The sequence below is a fragment of the Erpetoichthys calabaricus genome, chromosome 16, assembly GCF_900747795.2.
Source record: "Erpetoichthys calabaricus chromosome 16, fErpCal1.3, whole genome shotgun sequence".
Taxonomy (NCBI): Eukaryota; Metazoa; Chordata; class Cladistia; order Polypteriformes; family Polypteridae; genus Erpetoichthys; species Erpetoichthys calabaricus.
Window position 1 is genome coordinate 54,764,071 of NC_041409.2, and position 22,149 is coordinate 54,786,219.

At 41.8% G+C, this 22,149-nt stretch overlaps 1 protein-coding gene across 1 annotated transcript in view; it reads left to right on the plus strand.

Moving 5' to 3' along the window:
• The first annotated feature begins 18,751 nt into the window (after positions 1-18,751).
• The window catches only part of LOC114667129 (astrocytic phosphoprotein PEA-15), a 118,340-nt gene continuing 114,942 nt past the window's right edge, over positions 18,752-22,149 (plus strand). The window contains exon 1 of the mRNA XM_028822282.2: positions 18,752-19,020. The gene's annotated coding sequence lies outside the window, so the exon portion shown is untranslated. The remainder of the gene's footprint in view (positions 19,021-22,149) is intronic.

Genomic DNA, 22,149 nt, shown 5'->3' on the forward strand with positions numbered 1-22,149 from the left:
CTGCTCGGGACTAAGGCGGACGTTAAAAGCCCGACCTGCGTGATAAAGGGGTTGCCGTTGGTTAATGAAGAGGCGGGGGAAGCACCGATCGTCCCGGGGCAGCTGAATAGTGCTGTTACCTGGAGCGATACGGTACTAATGACGCCGCCTCCGAGTTTATATAGGACAATGGGCGTGCAAACAGCAAAGAGGCTCTCTCTCTTCCATAGAGAGCCTCACGTTGTGCACAAGCCCCAGAGAAAGCAGGAGATCCCCACACAGAAATGCGGGTCTCCTAACAGGGAAAACAAACGGGCAAAGAGCAGCAAAGCGGCTGTTAACCCCTCCTTGGCGGAGGACAGGGTGGAGCTGACAGAATTCCCGAGGTGCTTCAGGTCTCGGGAAGAGAGGCCACCAGGAGGACGTCGGCGGTGCTACAACTGCCAGCAACCGGGCCACGTATGGCGTAGTTGTCCCCGGAGGACAGGGGAGTGGTGGAACAGCAGATACACCGTTCCCCCAAGGTTCGCCGGGGGGTCTCGACAACAGAGCCACGGTCCGGATAAAGCGTTCTCCTGGAGGAAGACGTCCCTCGCGGGAATCAACGCTCCGCCCCACTGGTCGTCGCTAAGGGGGAGGGACTGTGACAGACGACCGGCTATGGTCTCCGGTCATCACCCCCAGGCCGCTAGGAGGAGCCCTCCGGACAGCATATTTGTGCCCCGAGTTCCAGCAGGGCCTTATGGACTTTGTAGTGTTTTGACACAGCCCTGCTAGATACCTTGGGGGCCGCCAGGAGTCACTGTAGGGGGGCTAGTGGGCTCTGGCATGCCCTTTAACCCGGGAGTGCATCCCAGTCACGTGACTGGAAGAAGCGATGTGCTCCCGGGATGAAGAAAAGGACTTTGCCCTGACCCGGAAGGAAAACGGACTTGTGGGTTTGGCTTGGAGCCACTTCCGGGTCAGGGGCTATAAAAGAACTCTGGGTAAGCCCAGACACTGAACTGAGCTGGGAGGTAGGGTGGCGACGTGTCTGGGAGAGGAGGAGTATTGTTTATAGAGAGAGTATTGTGTTTAATGAGTGTGGAGTGGAGGGTGCTTTGTGCACAGTGTAGTATTATAGTAAAATATTATTATACTTTCACCTGGTCCGAAGAGTGGTACCTGAGGGTTCGAGAGGTGGACAACACGCTTATCTGCTACAATATATATATATATATATATATATATACTAACAGAATGTGACACAGACTTCGAATGCCGTGAATGTAATTACCCCGATCTACATGCTGTCAAATAAACAAACCACACGCCGTGGCGCAACGTTAGTGGCATCGCCTCTGACGCTGACGTCCGAGGTTCGATTCCCGAGAGGGAGTGCAGTGGAGTGTGTACACCTGATGAGCCCAGAATGAGGGCGAAACACGTGTCGTGTACTCTTCGCATTTATTTGACAGTAAACTATTGCAACCATTCTATGATCTGCTCTTCACAAACTGAGGGCACCGTGGCGGATGTTAGCAGATTGCTGGCCAACCACAAAGCGTTACCTGGTAGGTAACCACCCACACTAACAGATTGTGACACAGACTTCGAATGCCGTGAATATATATATATATATATATATATATATATATATATATTCACATATATAGTAGAATTTCAAAATCAAAGTAGATTTATGTACTCTAAACTCCATTGATTGCCAGGATCTTTGTTCTTTTTATTTTTTTATTGTTTTTTTAATTAGGAGTTTAAATAGTGGTCGATTAATGGAAATAGACTTCACTGGATCTAAATCTTGCTTCCAGAAGAGCTAAGGTAGCTCACTGAAAGTCTGCTGCTCTTCTTCCATCATTTGTGGGTAAGGAACCATAACTGTAATAATGAATCCAAACTGGCAGAGCACTGATTAGTACGGCCACTTCTGATCTAAGCCAATAGTGCTGCTCTGGGACTTCCCACATCTTGATAACATCACTGCATTGTCCTGTTGGCAAAACAAGGTTGCCCTCTGCTGGGGTAACTGATGCACAACACCACAGAATAAAAGGATAAAGCTCACATAAGTGGTCGTGGCAGTGTACTATTTCTGTGTTTAAAGTAATATTGTAATGGTATGATAATCACTTAGAATTTAGTTACCATAAATTATGTAAGTTTGTTAAATGCATCTTAAATACATTTTATGTGTAACGTGAGCCATATTGCAAACTTTTGCGAAGTAGAAATCCTATAGATTTCAGAAACTGTCACAATGTCCTTTATAACTTTTCTGTATAATTCTTCTTTTCTTTCTCTGTTACAACAAGCATAAATCATCTTACTGACCTGGGTGTTTAAAATGGATAAAAGTCTGCCAAAATATTTATTGCTGCCCATACTACTGTCCAGGGTTTCCTGTGTGCTTGGAAGGATTTACTAAGACTTAGTCATTCTTGAACTGTCAAAACCGCAACATTTTCCCCTAAAACTGTGTGGATTAACTGAATTAAATATTGCAAGTGTAAGGGGCTCACATAATCATAGGAAAAGCTAGGGAGACCAGAGAGAATGGCACGCTGGGCTGACAGGAAAGGAAAGAAAAGAACCTAATGTCTGCATGGTTTTATGGTTGGGTTTTATTGGACTTTTTATTGCTGGTTTTAATCCAGGAAGGAAGAGCGCAGATTTTCTGGATTATTGATTTATTTGACTGCAATGCACTGTTTGCACTTGCTTTGTCCATTGAGAGTAAAATCAGTGGCACATATGGCACCTCATTCTTGCTGTGTTCAGTGTTATCATTGCCTGGGTCTGCTCAGCACATGACTATCGATGATCAAGAAGTTTATGGCAGCTGTAGCCAATCCGGAACATCCCAATCCATGCCAGCAATCTTCCAAAATCCTAGAATAAAAACTCTGAGTACATCTGACCACATTATCTGTTTCATTGCAGTTTTTGGGAATGACGTAGATCTTAGAACAACTAACAGTAATGTATCGAGCTTAAGAGGTTGGTTTTCCAAACTGTAACTGTTAGTGTGTGTGTGACTGGACCCTGTGATGGACTGGCATGCTGTCCATGGTGGGTTTCTGCATTGTGCCCATTGCTGTCATGATTGGCCTCAGCTCCTGTGACCCTAAATTAGATTACAAAAAGTTAGAGAATGATCAGTATGTACTGTATGTATGTATGTGGTTATTGCAGCATGACATGACTGTTGGTTCAATGTCTATTTGGGCTTTAAGCAGCAGATATCTGACTGTGCACTGTATTTTGTGGCACAGTTTTTAACACTTGTCAGTACTCCCAGAATATCTAAAAAAAAAAAAGTTATGATGAGGCTAGGGATTTTTAGTCACAGATATGCACCAAACATGTATTGTAATGTAGATAACAGTGGATGAGCTGATCAATTTACAATTAGTAAAGGGTTTATATATTTTTTTGTTTTCAATATCTTGGCACTCAGTGTTGATTAACGTGATAGTATGATGACTAGTAGTGCCGCTATATACCTAAACTAGCTGTCCCCTGCGGCTCTGCCTGCGTAGTAGTGAAACAGGACAAACTTTAAAAATCATTCAAAAAAATGAAAAACAATTGTAATAATTTGTATTGAGAAGAATTTATGTTGATACCTTTCATATCCGGTACCCTCTAAAACACACGTAGCTGAGATCTCTCAAAAACGTCAAATGTTTCCCTTTCACAATCCATCCATCCATCCATTTTCCAACCTGCTGAATCCGAACACAGGGTCACGGGGGTCTGCTGGAGCCAATCCCAGCCAACACAGGGCACAAGGCAGGAACCAATCCCAGGCAGGGTGCCAACCCACCGCAGGACACACACACAAACACACCCACACACCAAGCACACACTAGGGCCAATTTAGAATCGCCAATCCACCTAACGTGCATGTCTTTGGACTGTGGGAGGAAACCGGAGCACCCGGAGAAAACCCACGCGGACACGGGGAGAACATGCAAACTCCACGCAGGGAGGACCTGGGAAGCGAACCCAGGTCCCCAGGTGTCCCAACTGTGAGGCAGCAGCGCTACCCACCGTGCCACCGTGCCGCCCCCTTTAACAATCTCTAGATGATAATGTCTCCTGAACAAACAGGTATTGTTAGCTAAGTTGAGGCAACACGTGGTGAGAGGTAGAGTGACTGGAATGGGAGGCTGCCGAGTGAGTGAGGAGGGTCCCGTTCAGCTTCCCACTCCTGAAGTCCTGCTTTCCTGTCCCCTCGGCCTGCAGCCTGTCTCTCAGATTCACATGAATAAATCGGTGCCGCAACCAAACTCTGATACTTTGCGCAATGAGAGAAGTCGCAAAATCAACCGGAATGTACAAGCAAATTATAGAAAAAAACCCCGATCTAAATCCGTTAAGTAGTTCTCTCGTGAAAAGCGGACAGACAGACAGACAGACAGACAGACAGATTTTGGATTTTATATATTGTAACACTAGAGGGCACTGTCGCTCCTCTAACCAAACACACAGACACTGACAACACAAGGTAAAAGCACCAAGAACACTTTTTATTCCTTTTCTTTTCGTCACAGTGCTCTCTACCACCATAGCCACAAGTAATAAACAATTACACTTCTTTTTTCCTTTCTCTTTCTCCTCCACACCCTCCAGCAAGCTTTGTCCATCTCCATCTGACTCTGGCTCATTTGCTGGGTTCACAGCAGTCATAGAAGTGCTTCTGTTCTTCCTCTCATGTGACTTGCTAGTACTTTCAGGTCAGATGGAGAATTCCAGGTCTTTGATCAGCCCAGAAGTACTTTGGGACTTCCGTCCTCGTGACTTCCTAGTACTTCCGGGCTATAAGGGAAGCATGACTCCCCAGGACTTCTCACAACACCCCCTGGCAGCACCCACGGCACCCAACAGGGATGAGAAACTGAACTCCCTGCCCTGTGGGAATCCTAGCTACACTCCAGTTCAGCTGCCATCTAGCATTTTGGGGGAGGCAGAGTCTTAACGTAGCTGCCTTCACCTGTCCTTCCAATCTTTGGGCGTCCTGGCCGGGTTGAGCTGCCGGACGTCTAACACAATACAGTATATACAGACTAGCAGTTCCCCCGCGGCTTCCCCTGCGTAGTAGGGAAATAGGACAAACTTGAAAAATTATTAAACAAACAGGTATCGCTAGCTAAGTGGAGGCAAGTTACACTACAAAAACGCAGAGGTAGCGCGAATATATCGTTCCTGCAAGCAAACTATGATTCTTAGCGCGATGAGAGAAGTCACAAAATTACCTGGAATGTTCAAGCAAATTAGAGAAAACAACCCGATCTAAATCCATTAAGTAGTTCTCTCGTTCGCTAGCTAAGCAGAAGTAAGGTACACACCCCAAGGCCGGTGCGTGAGTGAAGAACCCCCCCCCCACCACCACCACCCTTTGGCCCGCTGCGTCTCTCTTGGATTCGCGCAAATAAATCGGTACTGCATGCGAACTATGATACATAGCGCAATGAAAGAAGTCGCAAAATTAACCACAATGTTCAAGCAAATTATTGAAAAAAACCTGATCCAAATCCATTAAGTAGTTCCCTTGTGAAAAGCGGACAGACAGATAGACAGACAGACAGACAGACAGACGTTGGATTACATATATGGAGAGATGTATTTAGGTAGTAGACATTCATTCAGAAACCTAGGTAAAGTTTGCCTAATGTTGATGCTTATGTCTGTGCTGGACAATCTGGGGGTTTCAGGCTCTGGCCTCTGATTCAATCCCGGAGAACCCAGTGGTACAGCTGGCATTTGTTTGTCCCCACCACTAAGTCGCTTTATTTAACCAATGTTACTAATATTTTTATTGGTGAATTTAGAGTTGGCATTTAATAATCCCATTTCCATTTGTTTTGCACATCAGGCATGTCATTTGATACAGCTGCACTGCCCATTAACAGTTCTGTCATAATGCAAAATTAAAGTTTTCAGTAGGTGCTGAGGATCGTTTCTGGTTTCTCTAAATCTTTATTAATTGCTATGTTAACATACAACTGACCTGTAATTAAATCACACTAAACCACATTTGTATCCATTCACCTACATATCAATTTTCTGTACCCACTTTGCACATTTCAATTCATGGTTGCAGGGGCTGAAGTGGTGCTGGCATTTATTTGTCCTGTAATTTATTACATATTCTGCTTTAATTCCTTACAAGAACGTCCACATGATGCAAACAAACAATTAATGAATAAAAGCATGTCATTACTTCGACATTACTTTAAGAATTTTGTGAAATTTAGTGTTTTACGAATGCAAACATTACTCTTCATTATGCATTTTCTTTGGTGTGTGCCTGGTATTAAGAAAATGGTCTCCATGACCTTTGCCTACTAGGATTAGCTGCTCTGTCTACAAAACCTGTACTGAAATGAGCAGTGAGTACTGAGAGCTAAAATGAAAGTACGAACACAGAAGGGCTGCATGTGAGGAAGTAGTGCAGTGTGAATACTAGGACTCGGCGCTCCAAACGCTGCAACCGTTTCTTACAAATGCTAGCAGAACCAGGTGACGTCCCGTGGACATTAGGGGACAGCAAGCCATCCTTAGGAAATACTAAGTTCAAATTGCGTGATAGGTCTTGCTTTGGTTTCATTTTTCTGGTAGAATTAGGGAGACACTCTTATGGCAATATTTCATGGATTATATACAATTCTTGACTACAGATAAGATGCTTAGGAATATACTGGCGGAATCTGAGATTTAGTTAGAACTAGTTGAGTTTCTTGGGTTGAGCTAGTTGAAAATGTATGGGAAAAAATGATCTTGGATACAGAGATTTGCAAAATTAATATTCAGTGTTAAAGTGATTCATATGGAAGGAGGACAACTGCAGTCACCTAGCTGTATGTCGTCAGGCTTCAGCTGTTTTGGGGAAGAAAAAAAAAACACAACCTGCAGCCTGCATGTTTTGATGTTGGCATTTCAGATATAGTTGGCACTGACACTACCCACCATGCGTAGGCCCTCACCAGGGACACATTCACACCCCTCACCAGGTTGAACATCAAGAAGCTGAGAGCCTACTCAGATATGTTGATGCTCCTTTGGCACTGAACCTTCGCTCGCTGTTGGTGGCATTTGGAACATTTTTGATTTATGAGTTGTAATGAATTATCCGTCCATCTTTCTAATCCCACATCATGCACGTTTGGTGTGGCGGGTGGACTGGATCCAATCCAAAGACGATCAGATATAGTAGGGAGCAATCTGGGGAGGTTGCTTGTCTATCGCAAGCCACACTCATGTACAGGCGCACACTGATACTACAACAATTTAGCATTGCTAATTAACATAAACTTCCCATTTATGTTATGCACGAAGGACATGGAGGTACCTGGAAAACAAATCAATGACAGTAAAAGAAGAACATGCTCACACTAAACAAATATCAAATCAACCATGATTCTGACTAGTTCTCCTGAAGCTATGGGGCAGCAGTTCTGATTGTTTACCTCTATGCTGCCAATAATGCATCATTCTTAATCAATAATTTATCTTAGTATCTGATGCTTTTATCCAAAGCATCTCCAAAATCAAACATATTCATAAATGATTGATGATTGCATATTTCTGGGGTGTCAGCACAAGCAGTTGAGGTGACTTCCTGGGGCTCAACAAAGAAGTTAAAGCTGAGAACTAAGGTGACAAATAAAGTGATTTAAGGTTTACCTTCTAGGAGGCCAAATGGCAAATTAACCCCATTTACCACGTTCTAAAGGCACATCGAATGGTATCTGCTGTGTTATTACTAGAGTGTTTTACGAGGATTGTTTTAGCAGTCAGTTTTCTGAGCTAAATGCACATCAGTGGCCGGATGTTGTCTGATGCCTCATTTGGCAGTGTTATGTAACACAAACAAGGCTTTTGTGGATTTTACTGAAGGGAGTAACAGCATTTCTCAAGTGTCCTCAGGTTTATAAATCTGTTTATATTGGGTATTTTTGTCTTTTTTGTGATCTGTCTTTGCTGTCACCTGTGTCATTGTAGTTAATTATTTTCCAATGATGTTTGCTGACTGTATGCAACCATGAAATTCAATCAATATTTAATACATCATTATGGCCAGTGTATTTGATAAGCTCTGCATTCATGCTGATACTTATGAAATTTTAATCTTACCCATATATAAAATAAAATATATCTACTTCTAGTAGTAGTGGTAGAAATATTGTCACATTTACAGAGTACAGTGGATTTCTTACTTGTCTGTCCAACCAACAAGTAATACAATGTCAATCTTCAGCAATATTTTAAAAGGTAATTCACATATATGAGGGAGGGGACCCAAAAATAACAAGAATTTTAAAAAAATAAAGTATATTTCTCAGAACATTTCCAAAATTTAATCACCCTCAAAATACTCTTCCTGAGATGCAATACACTTGTCCCACCACTTTTTCCATTGTTCAAAACTGTTCTGAAACTCTTGCAAAATGATAGCCTTCAGTGTCTCCGTCGTTTGCTTCTTGACATCCTCTACATCCTGAAAATGTTTTCCTTTAAGCTCCCTCTTCATTCTTGGAAAAAAATTGCAGGCTACAAGGTCTGGGGAGTGGGGTCATGGAATGGCCACACACTCAATGCTGTGTGGGCGGGAGCGTTATTGTGATGCAGAAGCCATTCGCCTGATCACCACAATTTGGGTCGTTTTCTCCGCACTCTATCACGCAATCGCTTGAGCACTTCAAGGACATCGCTTGGCCAAATTATGCCTTCAGAAAAAAAATTCTCGTTATTTTTGGGTCCCCCCTCATATATGAGCACTGGGAAGGTCTTATTTAAAAATCTCCTATTATACTCAATATATACAGTAGATATGAAACAAACACTTTTTGATAGACTGACATGAAAGCCACAACAGTCTCTAGGATGCAGCAAGGATACAATAACCACAACACCAACAGAAACACACAACATAAATAATAATTGTATACTTTGCTCACTGCGGTGGGTTGGCACCCTGCCCAGGATTGTTTCCTGCCTTGTGCCCTGTGTTGGCTGGGATTGGCTCCAGCAGACCCCCGTGACCCTGTGTTCGGATTCAGCGGGTTGGAAAATGGATGGATGGATACTTTGCTCATCTTAAATAATCATTCAGTGTATCATCTATGTCACCTCTGATGGGAAAACCCCACTGAAGATGCACAACAGTTTTATGTAGCTGTTGGATGTCTTGCCCAGGTGCTTTTGAAGCATGCAGACGTCTCAAGGCTGGAAGGTTACAGAGGGCCGCAGTTCATAAGTCCCAGGGATGAGCAGGTCAGCGGTGAGATTATCAAGTGCTGGGGTTTAGTAATGCTTTTTAAAACTTTTAATATTGTTTTGGTACAATAACAAATGAGTCGTGAGATTCCTTTAAAGCCTATTCCTTCACTTAAGGCATTCTGAGTGACTGTTGACCTGAAAGTCACTTGCAGCTCTCGTTTACTCCTCATGATATCATTGTTATTGAGGGGTAGCTCCTGGCTGTTCCATTTTAGACTTTAAGGTCACCAATGCCCCTAACCAAAGCCTTGCCTCGATCCCACTTACTGAGCCGGTTGCCTTTCATGTACAAAGCATACAAACGAGAACTGGCACAAACCTTACCCTTTCTTCCTATTTTCTTTTCGCTGACACATTTCTAAACTAGCTCCCTGCCATATGTGTGTGCTTTAGGAGAAGTCCAAGCTTCTCATTTTTGGTAGACTGGTTTTCACTTTCTATTTGCAGCTTTATGGTAGTGTCAAATCAGTTCTCTTGGAGTGAATGTGTTTGTGTTGCTACTGAAGCTGCCCAGTAACCTGCATGTATTCTTGCTCTATCATTTTCTCCTACAACTTTAATTGTGAAGTTATCCTAATTTAGTGATATGGAGTAGATGTCAGATCTATCCCTGATGACTGCTATATGGCTTATTCATTTCCTGCTAACATGTTCACCAGGAGTTAATCTTATGGTGGGCTTGAGGTACATGGCTGTAATCCGATGATATTTGAAACACTTCTCTCAGTCAGTGTGTTTAGCAAAGAGCCTTAGCTTTTTTTAAATAAAATATTACAAATAAAATTAAAAGAAGAGTCAAAGGATTGTGAGGTATTGATCTTTTCTAGTCTACATAAATAATTTTCTTGAGTTTTCCTGTAATACTAGGGTGTTGTAATCTTTTTAGTTAGCCAATAAAAGGTGTCATTTTGCTTGAGTTTTCCTAAAAAGAAAGAATCTCTTGAACAGCAGAAGCATAATAGGTACAGTATGTAAAGTGCAACAAAAAAATAGACTAAATTAAATTGAACCTTCAGTTTGCCCAACAGATTAGAATTCAATTAAACAATCCATCTCCTTTAGACTCTGTGAACTCCACCAAGATGATAAGGTGAAGCCACCCAGAGGTCTCATTTAATAAAAAACGAGGAACTGCAGCCTAGTTTAATCAATGACTAATGCCCCTCTCCCAAATATGACACCTTTCTGTCTTAACATTTTATGGTGTCCCAGCTTCTGCCTGGGTGACTGACTTGCGTTTTCCCATTTGATGCTGTGAATAAAGAACATGGCATTTGTTGGCTCAGTTAGAAACACTTTTGGTGAGGACACGGCATTACTGTTAATGACAGGCTTAGCCTCTGATACTTTTGGGGCTTCCTTTTAATCAGGAGTGCACCTATAATCACAAAGAAAGAAAGCAGAGGATAAAAATGCAGTACAAAGAAAAATAAATAAAACGCAAAAAAGCAATTAAGTGCAGTAGAAGAAGTGAACATGGCAGGATATAACAAAATAATGCACAGTTGTGAGAAAAAAAGTTGACTTTTTTTTTTTTTGCAAGGTCCCTGAACCAGGTAGATTCCACATGACACATGAGCAAGACATGGCACTGAAAGTTTGTGAAGTTGGGCCAACACCCTGACGCAGAGCCGCAAATGAGAACACCGATCAGGTTAATCCACAAGGTAAGCCAAAGCAGAACTTTCCTAGAAAATAAGTAAGAAAGGACAGCAGCAGTAGCTTCACAAATCAGCCCAACTTTTCACATATTACTACAATATCAATGCTGCAGGGAAAGGATTTACTCAGGATCACACTTGGAGTAAGAATGACAACAGAACCAGTCATTTTGCATTTTTTTTACTGCACATGATCTTAGAGACTCTTACACTTGTCCTTTATCAGTAGCACAAAGCAAGAGCGACTTTCATGAATATAATTTTTGTAACCTCAGATGGCTGATGGGGAAAAACTGCCAGGCCTCCATTGCTTTTGTTGTTGTTGTTAGTAATGTAAAGGAACATTCTAAAAGAATCACAACATTATAAAATACACTATTTACTTCTAAAAAATTCCCTTTTGGATGTTTTCCCGGGGGCACTTCTAGGGTAGTATCTTGGACACTGAATCTTCTGATTAGGCAGTCTTCCCTATTTTCATGACAGTTTTTGACTGACCACGCTGCTTTGACTACAAGCTCAGCAACTGTCTGTGGCAATGATGGGAGTTAGTGCAAATTAATAATTCAAAGAAACGCTTTTGTAATAATGCAAACCATAAAAGATAATTGCATTTTTTTAGAGTCACAGCTGTACTGCTATATATTTACATCACATCCCATGCCAAATATCATAATTTGTTTTTAATATAAAGTTTCAAAATAAAAATGTCTCACATTACCACATATTAAACTTAAAAATTAAAAAACATTGTACAGAAATACTGTTAACAATATTAAAAGTACAAAGAAAGGTAAGCAGAACCTAACAAATTAGGTTAGGTTCTGCTTAACTTTCTTTGTAATTGTACTTTTTGAAAGCAGGTTATTATACTTTTTGCATTTGTTACGGTGTTATTGCTGATTAACAATATTTAAATGATGGAGAACTTTTTCATTTTGTTTTAGTGATTGTGTGACGTGTGATTGAGATTTGCTCAGGCTGCCATGCTGTGGTTCATACATAAGCGCCAGACATACGCAACATACTCTGCCATTTCATTTAGGTGTGCTGCCAACAGGAGCAGCTATCGGCCGTGTAAAACAGGAAAATACTGTTTACAAAATAAACAAGTTGAAATAACCTCTCTTCAGATAAATCTGAAACAGTACACTTATCTATAGTTGAAATTGTATGGTGTATTTTTCTGTCAATTTTAAAGATAGGCTCTGTGCAAGAGAGAGAGCACTGCTTTTGGCCAGGACTGATTATGCTATTCATTGATCCATCCATTCCTAAAACCAGCAAGCAACAGGCTCAGACAGGAACAATCACCGGACTGTGCACCTACCCATCACAGAGTGAGCACACAGATGCACACACACGAGCCAAGTAAGGATCACCTACCTTGCATGTCTTTGGACTTTGGGAGGAAACCCACGTGTACCCTCCATGCAGGTTACCTGGGCTTTGAGGCAGGAGCGCTACCACTGCGTCACCACAAAATTACACTAATTGTGGTGTTAAACAAATTTAAGAGAAAAAGTACCCTATATTTGAGGCTTACTTTAGTAACCTGTGACATGTCTTGGGAGGGACCATGCCACCTGGCACCCCTTATACTGCTCCAATGACTTTAGGCAGAAACATGTTGATCATAAAAGAATGAAAGGATGTTATGATCCCAGTTGTGACTGAGTGGGAGAGACTCCAGGGCATACAGTTTTGCAACTATAAGGCAATGTAAAACGTGTAAGGCAAAGAAATGAACTTGATGTAAACTAAGACACTTCCCCTAATTTTGTTTACCTGCTGTCCTGTTTGTTCAGAAAGTCTCACTGTACGGTGCGAATTTTCTTCTGTTTACGTGTACACTGTCCATTCAGCTTGAAATATAAGCCATCAACTAACATTAATTAAATACAAAGACTTTTTTTACTTTTATGTGACCTTGGAAACTATTGCACTGTATAGTACTTTTCTATATTACATATATGAATACTGTGGTAGCCGGCCCAGACACAGACAGACGGACACGTTGACGTCACCCACAACATGTTTATTATACATATTATTTACACAAGTGCACCTCAAAACCCCCAAATACCCCAAAGTCCAAGCCACTCCTCAAATGCCTTTTCCTTCTCTTCACGCTGCCTCTTTCCTCTCCTCCCGAGCTCTGTCCACTTCCACCCGACTCTCGCCACTCTGTGAAGGGAGGCGGCCCCTTTTATATGCACCTGGATGTGCTCCAGGTGCTTCCCGGCAATCTCCCACCGGCACTCCCCAGTGTGGCGGAAGTGCCAGCTGTGTACCCGGAAGCACTCTGGGTGTCCCCATTTGTCTTCCCCCCAGCATTTCCTGGTGTGGTGGAAGTGCTGGGGTCCAGGGTTCTCCAGGCATGGGGGCGCCCCCTGGTGGTGACCACGGGCCCCTACAGGGTTGAGCTTCCCAGCTCTGTACCCGTGGCCCCCAAAGGAACCAGGGCAGTCATCCTCTCGAGGTCTGGAGGAGGCACAAGCCCTCCTCCGGTCTTCCTGGGCGTCCCAGCTGGGTACCACCCTCAGCCGCGTGCCACATTACATAACAAACATTTACATAAAATCAAGCAAAGAACCTAAGACGGTATAATATAAGGTTATGAGAAAACAGAATAAATCCAGAAAGGTGTAATCAGAGAACCCCAAGACTAAAAGCATTATATGTGTCATTCAGCTCTTCAGGTTACATTCAGACGCTGCCATTATAGGCTTTAGGAGAACACGCAATGAGTGGCTTTAACAAGACAATGGATTGCTTTCCAGCTCAGAGGACAGGCGATTCCACCTTTGGATGTTCTGAAAGTCATTTCCCCTGATAGGAATCGTAGATATGTACTTGGCCCTCTTATACTGGACAATGAAGAATAGGCGACATAACTTCTTGTCTTTATGTCGTACAAAACGGACATGGCAAACGTAAAACAAAGATCTCTGAAAGAAAGTGAGCCTGCTAAGAGATACAGGTTGTTTATGTGGGCCTGCAAAAACCAAAGTGACCACCTGCGTAAAAGAACAGTTACGACTTCCTGAAGCTGAGAGGGGCTCATTCCAGTTTGGAGCAGAAAAAGCACCCCTCATTTGAGTATCTGTCCACTTTGGTCACCTCTGTTTAAAGGTAGATGGGGTCAGGTTTATACCAGGAACTCTCCCTAACAGTGTGTCATTAGTTACTGGACTGGGGGGTTTCATGCCCTTTTGTTGTATACCTTATTTTGGGCTATGTTCTTTAACTTACCATTAGTTTGTTAAAATAATTAACACTTTCTAGACTCTTCTTAGGGCACAGTCCCATGCAGACATTAGCACTCTGCTTTGAAGAAAAATGTCAAAAAGGAGGTTGCCCTTTTCTCATATGCAAATACCAACAAATTAAGGAAGGCGAGAGATGGGGCAGTCAGTTAGGGATTCTCAAACCATCCATCCATCCATTATCCAACCCGCTATATCCTAACTACAGGATCACGGGGGTATGCTGGAGCCAATCACAGCCAACACAGGGCACAAGGCAGGAAACAAACCCCAGGCAGGGTGCAACAATTTAAACCAACTTGCAACAATTTAAGACTGCAGGGAATACACCGAGACGACTGTAGGTAATTCAACTGTATTCTGTTCAGTGAGATGATTTCATACCATGCAGCTTTTTAAACGACCATGAGTTATTTGTGGCTAGGCAAATCTACCTCAACACATAGGGAAGTTTTCAAACCTGGGGCCGCAGACCCCTCATGGCAAAGATGACGTTCCTGAAAAAAAAAATTAAAAACCCAGTCCAATAAATTTCTTCACATAGTTTTTAAATAAACCTAAAATGTTCTGCAGTTGTTTCATGAAAGTAGTGCAGACGAGTGCTGCAGATCTCAAGCGCAGTATGTGTGCACTTGTCAGCTGATACCCAAGGAAACACACACACACATAAAAGGTGGGGCATTAGTTGAAATGGACCGTTCTTTACAAAGCGGCAAAACCTGAGTCTCCATGCTAAGCTGTGTTTCATCAGTGAATATGAAATCCTATCGTGCTCATCTGATGTTGTTATCCTATTCAGTGTTCAATGTCCATGCCAGCTCTTGCCTGTAGGATCCGAGGTAGAAACTTCTTCTTGCTCCCTTTTCAGCTGATCCATGCCAGGATGAAGACTACCTGGGAACAAAGCCCTAAGAGCAATCTTTTTTTTTTCTATTTATTTTGAAAGACAGCATTTTAATATGTGAGTACTTTATTTCTAGGCAGTCTTCAAGGCTGGTCTGGCCTGTTAATGTTACAATAATTTTAATTGTAGTAAACTTTTTTTGTTGTATTATCATTTTCAGAACAGTTTTAAAAATTTGCAGACTAGTGCAGAAGAATATACAAAGACTGAGAAGGATGAATCTTAAGAATTATTAATAATAACATGCATGTATCTCACATATCTTTGAAAATACTCTGTCTTTTGAATCCCATTATCAATAATGTTGCACGGTCATCTTCTTTTCTTCCCCGTAGCATTGTATACCTGCGACCCTCTCTCACCCTAAACAGCACCACTATCCTTACTCACGTATTGGTCACTTCCCACATTGATTATTGTAATTCTTTTCTCTTTGGTCTCATGCATGAGCTTCTCCATAAACTCCAGCTTGTTCAAAACTCAGCTGCCCGTAGTATAACTCAGACCTCTTCCATGCAACACATTACCCCATTTCTTAAGCAACTTCATTGATTTACGGTAAAATTTTGCATCGATTTTAAAATCCTTCTACCTACCTTCAAAGCACTTCATAACTTTGCTCCATTATTGTTCTCTGACCTCATACATGTTTATACACCCCAACCGCACTCTTAGATCTTTTACATCTGGTCACCTCATCTGTTTGCACTGATTTGTTTTTTTTGTATCTCACACCCTCATATACCTTTATCATAAGAGCATCCCTTATGTACGATGGAGTGTTTGATCAGAAGAAAATATGAAGCTGCTTTTAAATTAAACATCATTGAAGCAGCGAAAGAAATTGGTAACTGCACTGCTGCAACAAAATTCAATGCATCTGAGAAACTGATTCATGATTGGAGGAGGCAAGAAGATGTAAAAAAAAAAATTTAAGTGTCGCATTTTTAAAGGAGTATGAGTCGGGGTCTGATTTTATGATCGATTTTTCGGGTTTCAAGATACAACTTACACGTGAGTATATACGGTAGATTAGCTTACACTACGTGACCTTAGGCTGTATTCTTATTTGCTTTGTTCACTTTCACTTCCATAGATATACAGTTATGTATATGTGTATGTTTATATGCATGTTTGCTTACTGTTGGTTTTATGATTTTATTGTTTGTACGGTGTCTTTCAGTGTTTAGAAAGGCGCCTTGAAATAAAATGTATTATTATTTCATTTTGGTGTTAGCAATATCAGTCAACAGCAGAAAGCTTTAGTTTTGTGCAGAGTTGCCAGTGCTTGGTAACATTTGTCCTTCTTTGCAAATTCACAAAGAGGCTCCCCCTAGAAGCAAAACTGTACAGCCATGAAGCAGGCTCAGCCTTTATGTTGACCTGGAACCATCTGTGAGTTATTTTTCTCTTTTTTTGACCAAACGTTGCATGTAAACTTGTGAGTTACTTTTCTTCTTCTTACTCCTGATTCATATATAACTATCTTTTTTTAATATTAAGTGTAGTATTGAAAGGCTTTTTTATTCGATATCAAATTCCACTACTGTTTTTACATTAAAATAATTAAAAAAGCATTTAGCATATACATAGAAGATTAAAAAAAACACAAACCCACACGAAAATTTTTCAGTAACCCTTTGTTAAAATTCCCAAATGCAATATAAGGGAGCGAGCTTAAAAAAGTGTCAACTTTAGATGTCCCCTGTTCAGCTAAGATAAAAACACTGATTATACTTAAGAACATTTCGGTTCCTGACAGTGGTACGCCAAGAAAAAAGGCTGAGTACCCCTTCCTAGATCTTTCATGATATTTGATCACATATTGATCAATAGTCTGCTATAGCTAAGCATTTGCTTTAAATAACTGGTGTGCTCTTATCCAAAGTCATGTTGTGGCACTGCTGTTAGCAGAAGCCAAGGTCTAGGATCACACCTGGCTTCCTAGCTTTGGGATTATATTAGCCCTATACACGTTGTACAACATTTTGGGGTTCCTTGGCCTAAAAACGTTTGGCAAGCTCTGACTTTGCACATTCCAACATTTCCTTTATTAAAATGAGCCACGCGTTTCATTTTGCACGCTCTACCCCCGTTACATTCTTCTTTAAGGCACAGTAAGGAATCCGTTCGAGTCGAATGTTTCTTTTTCTTAGGCCGCAGTCCTCTGTGAAGCCGAGGAGTGTCTTCTTCCTCTGGGGACCCTGTGAGTGATGCTGTCCGGCTCACTTCCTTTCTCGGCTACATCTGGAATGGTCATTCTGTCCCCACCACACGAGCTTTACCAGCCCGTCCCTCTACCGCCGGCTTTGTCTCCCTGAGCACAGAGCGGGCTGCTATTGAAAAAAACAAGAAAGGGGGGCGCTGACATCATCCTCGAAAAAGACTTCTTCCAAACTAAAAAAAAATCCAGAAGCATGGAGGGAAACTGCGAAACAAAAAACAAATGCCGCCTAGACAGAACGAGAGCGTCAGGAGGCAGAAAGAGAGCGCGCTGTGCGCGAGTGCAGAGCTGGGAGATTAGCGGCAGGAAGGCGAACAAGAGCAGACAGCGGACACACACGGCGCGGGCACGCGCATCAGGGGAGACTGCCATAGGCGGGCTCGCGCACTGGAGGGAGCAACGCACACAGGCACTGCGCGGAGATTCACGCGAAGAGAGGCAGAGTCGAGGCGCGGCCGCGTGAAATACAACATAAACACACGCACTCTGAAATGTGTAGTGAAGCCAGCGCGCCACTAAAATACAAAACACCTGCCCACCTGAGTTTAAATACAATGCAATCTAATCGACGTATCTGCGAGTGCAGTGCAGCATACGTTAATCATTACAGCGTACACTCACAGCTCCAGCCCATGCATTTTACTGAGCTATCCATTTACTGAATCTGTTTAATCCAAAGAAGGGCACATCCCCATAGAAACCAGAGTTTGATGAGGAGACGGTTCTTCGCAATGCACAACCACATAATCAGTGCATTTATTACATTCTGCCAGCAAGTGGTGTATTCTGACTGTCGCGTACATATATTAATTTGCATATATTTAAATATGTACAGTTTAATGCCAACGGCCGGACACGCTTTTCTGCATTCTACAAATAAACTTGTATTCGTCGTGCTTATATTTCAGTTAAGGTTGTTCACGTCGTTATCGAGCGTCTACACGAGCGCTTGCCCGCGCAGGCTAAATGCCGATTTCTGTGATTATTTTTATTTATGTGTGGAGTTTGCACGTTTTCCCCGTGCTCGCATGCTTTCCTCCCAAGTCCTGTGTTTTTCTTCGTACATCCCAATGACCTTCGTGTACAGTGCATTGGTCAGATTTAAGTACAGTACGTGCGCCTAGTCCAGAGATAGTTGCACTGCAAATGCTGCCTCCCTATCAGTTTGAACTGGAATAACCTGGTATAAAAATGGATGGATGGATGGAGGAATAGGCGCATATTTTCGTTATAAGAATGTACCTCTCGCCGTGTATTACGTTTTGGGCTGATGGGTACTATTATTTTGTGTTTTTATTTTGTCGTGATGTGTGCGCATTGCTCTGAATGAAACTGAATGGAGACTCGGTGCGAATAGTAAAGACGATCATCAGACAGCGCGGGCACGCGGGATAGCGCCGAGAGTTGTACAGCTCCAACGTGAGCGCGTGCGCGCGACACAGTGAAAGCACGAGCGGAGAGAGCGAGAGACAGACGGAGACAAAAAGGCGTTTCCTCCGAAACTGAACACTCCAGTCCTGTCCTGCGGATTAAACACTTCCAAGAGACCCGAAAACGGTAGAAAAGAAAGCTGAAAACAGACCGGACAGCGCAATTCTCCGGTAGAGTAAGAATCGGCAGTCCCCCATCTTTTCATATTGACGATCAGGTGGAGGGAGATAGCATCTGGACAATTCGGGGACCCAAGAAGAAGCAGGGGTGAGTGCAGTGGTGAAATGCTTTTGGGTATACCGCGTTTTTATTCATTTGGTGAAATTATTCCTATCTCCCATAAGAAATGAGAAGCCCAAGTCGAAGTCGCCAGGCGGGTAAACCGGGGGCATCGGGGGTTTTTCAGTAAGTCTAGTGTTTAATACTTTGAGGTCGGGTCAAAAATCCTGTTAACCCGCACCACTACCCCGAAAGTGTCTACATTTGAAATCGTGCCCGTTAGGTTTAACCATGGAAGGAGAGTCGTGCCAAGGCGCTCTCAGCCGCTGCCCAGCCGACCGGCCTCATGCCTCTGAGTCACAGTTCCCGCAGAATGAGTGAATGAGAGAAGCATGTCCCCTTAAAGATCCATACGCCTGTACTGATCGCTGTGCCTGCTGCCTTGACTTTACTTATCTAGCAAATAACAACTACGCAAGACCTTCTGGTTAAGTGGAGTTGCAGATTCCAGCATATACTACTATGATGAAGGTGTGCCCAGAACCAGAGAACAACACAAGGCTGTAGGAAATTTAGATTTGGTAGATTTTCAAAGTATTTCTATGTTTTGCTATTTTGGAAAATAGTACATTTCTCATTTTTGCCAAACAGTTGATTTGTTCCACAATCAAAGTATTCATAATTGACGTTCAGTGCTTTGCTGTTCTTCTTAAGGGCGCTTCTGCATCACATGAACAAATACACATGTGTATGCATAGGTTTGCAATAACCCAGCCCACCTTTCCTCAGTCATTTAGGTATATGAGGAAGGTAAAATAGTTCATTTTTGCTCCACAGAGCGGGAAGTGCATTTGAACATTTTCTAGTTTATTTCTGAAAGCTACATGCCAACTTTCTTTCAGCACATGATGATAGATCAATCAGTTTACGCCTTGTACAATTTCAGAAAGTGCTATACTAACATGGAAGTGCTACACTAGTTTAACATGATATGGATATGGATGCAGTAAATAGTTTGTTCATTTAAAATTGTTAAAGTTTAAAAGTGAGAAACTGACAGTTATTTTTGAACAGTCTCTATGAAATTAACAAAAACATTCAGTAGTCTTGTAATTGCTGTCTGGTGTGTCAAAAATATTGCTCACATGGCTTAGTATACAATTTTTGATTGTTTATAAGATGTGCAAAAATGTATGCCCAGTTTAACACTCCCAGATGAATGTGATTCTTGAGCATCTGTACTCATATTGGAATCCTAATGAGCACAATTTTTTGAAGATCAAATAATAATTGAAGCTTTTGGTTTCATTTAACACATTTATTTCACATTTATTTCCAAACCAGGTGAATTAATTTCGGTGTATAATCAATTGCAAATATAATATTTGTATATGCTATTCTGAATCATAGCAAATGTACTCAAGCAATCATTAAAAATTTAAAAAAGGTGAAATGTATAGATGCGGAGTATATAGCAATTTAAAGTAAAATTTTCTTTTTCAGACTTGGCATTAGTGAATTACTGCAATCTGTTAAGTGTATTTGTGTGAACTTTATAACACAGTAAGCAAATGCTTGGGAATCTACGCTCCTCTTAGCACACAGCAGTAAATCAACATGTTTATTATTAAGCCACTATGCCTTTATTGGCATTAGTCCAGATTAAGTGTGCTGGGTCCAGGAAAACCGGATGCCAGTAAAATGTGTTGCAAATTTTTTTTACTGTACTGTTTAGGGCTGGGTTGTTGTGATATTTACAGCAGCTATGTACATTGTGCTACTTGAAAACCACTTTCCTTAATGGTAAGTTTGAATCTTAAACTCACGTTGCAGAGACAGCAGAGACAGCTTGCCATAGCTGCTTCCCATCTCCCTCAGATCCCACCCCAGTTAGCGTCTGTATGGCGTTTCAACTTTATACCCCTGTTTATGCAGTCATTTTCTGGGTTTTAAAGTTTTCCTATTAAAAATGTGTGTTAGGTTATTTAATGACTCCAAGTTAAAATAATATGACTAGGTGTGGGTGCATGCATATGTATGCCCTTCAGCAGCTTGGTGCCCCATGCAAGGCACTTGAGTCCCATCCTGCCTTGAGGCTGAAGCTACCTGGACAGATTTGTAGCCCTGAAATGCTCTATAGTTGAATTAAGTGGTTTTTAAAAACTGATGCATGGTATTCTGTTTAAGGTCAGCTTATAATCAGTTCAAATAAAATGAATTTAAAAGAAGCTAATTTTTTTATATTATTTCTTTTCTACATTAGCAGCTTTTGTACATACATCCCTACACCATCGAAAAGACAACACAAATAAAGCACCTGAGGCTTACACTAGCAATTTTAGTACTTACATATACAGTTAGGTCCATAAATATTTGGACAGAGACAACTTTTTTCTAATTTTGGTTCTGTACATTACCACAATGAATTTTAAATGAAACAACTCAGATGCAGTTGAAGTGCAGACTTTCAGCTTTAATTCAGTGGGGTGAACAAAACGATTGCATAAAAATGTGAGGCAACTAAAGCATTTTTTTAACACAATCCCTTCATTTCAGAGCTCAAAAGTAATTGGACAATTGACTCAAAGGCTATTTCATGGGCAGGTGTGGGCAAGTCCGTCGTTATGTCATTATCAATTAAGCAGATAAAAGGCCTGGAGTTGATTTGAGGTGTGGTGCTTGCATGTGGAAGATTTTGCTGTGAACAAACAACATGCGGTCAAAGGAGCTCTCCATGCAGGTGAAAGAAGCCATCCTTAAGCTGCGAAAACAGAAAAAACCCATCCGAGAAATTGCTACAATATTACGAGTGGCAAAATCTACCGTTTGGTACATCCTGAGAAAGAAAGCAAGCACTGGTGAACTCAGCAACGCAAAAAGACCTGGATGTCCACGGAGGACAACAGTGGTGGATGATCGCAGAATCATTTCCATGGTGAAGAGAAACCCATTCACAACAGCCAACCAAGTGAACAACACTCTCCAGGGGGTAGGCGTATCGATATCCAAGTGTACCATAAAGAGAAGACTGCATGAAAGTAAATACAGAGGGTGCACTGCAAGGTGCAAGCCACTCATAAGCCTCAAGAATAGAAAGGCTAGATTGGACTTTGCTAAAGAACATCTAAAAAAGCCAGCACAGTTCTGGAAAAACATTCTTTGGACAGATGAAACCAA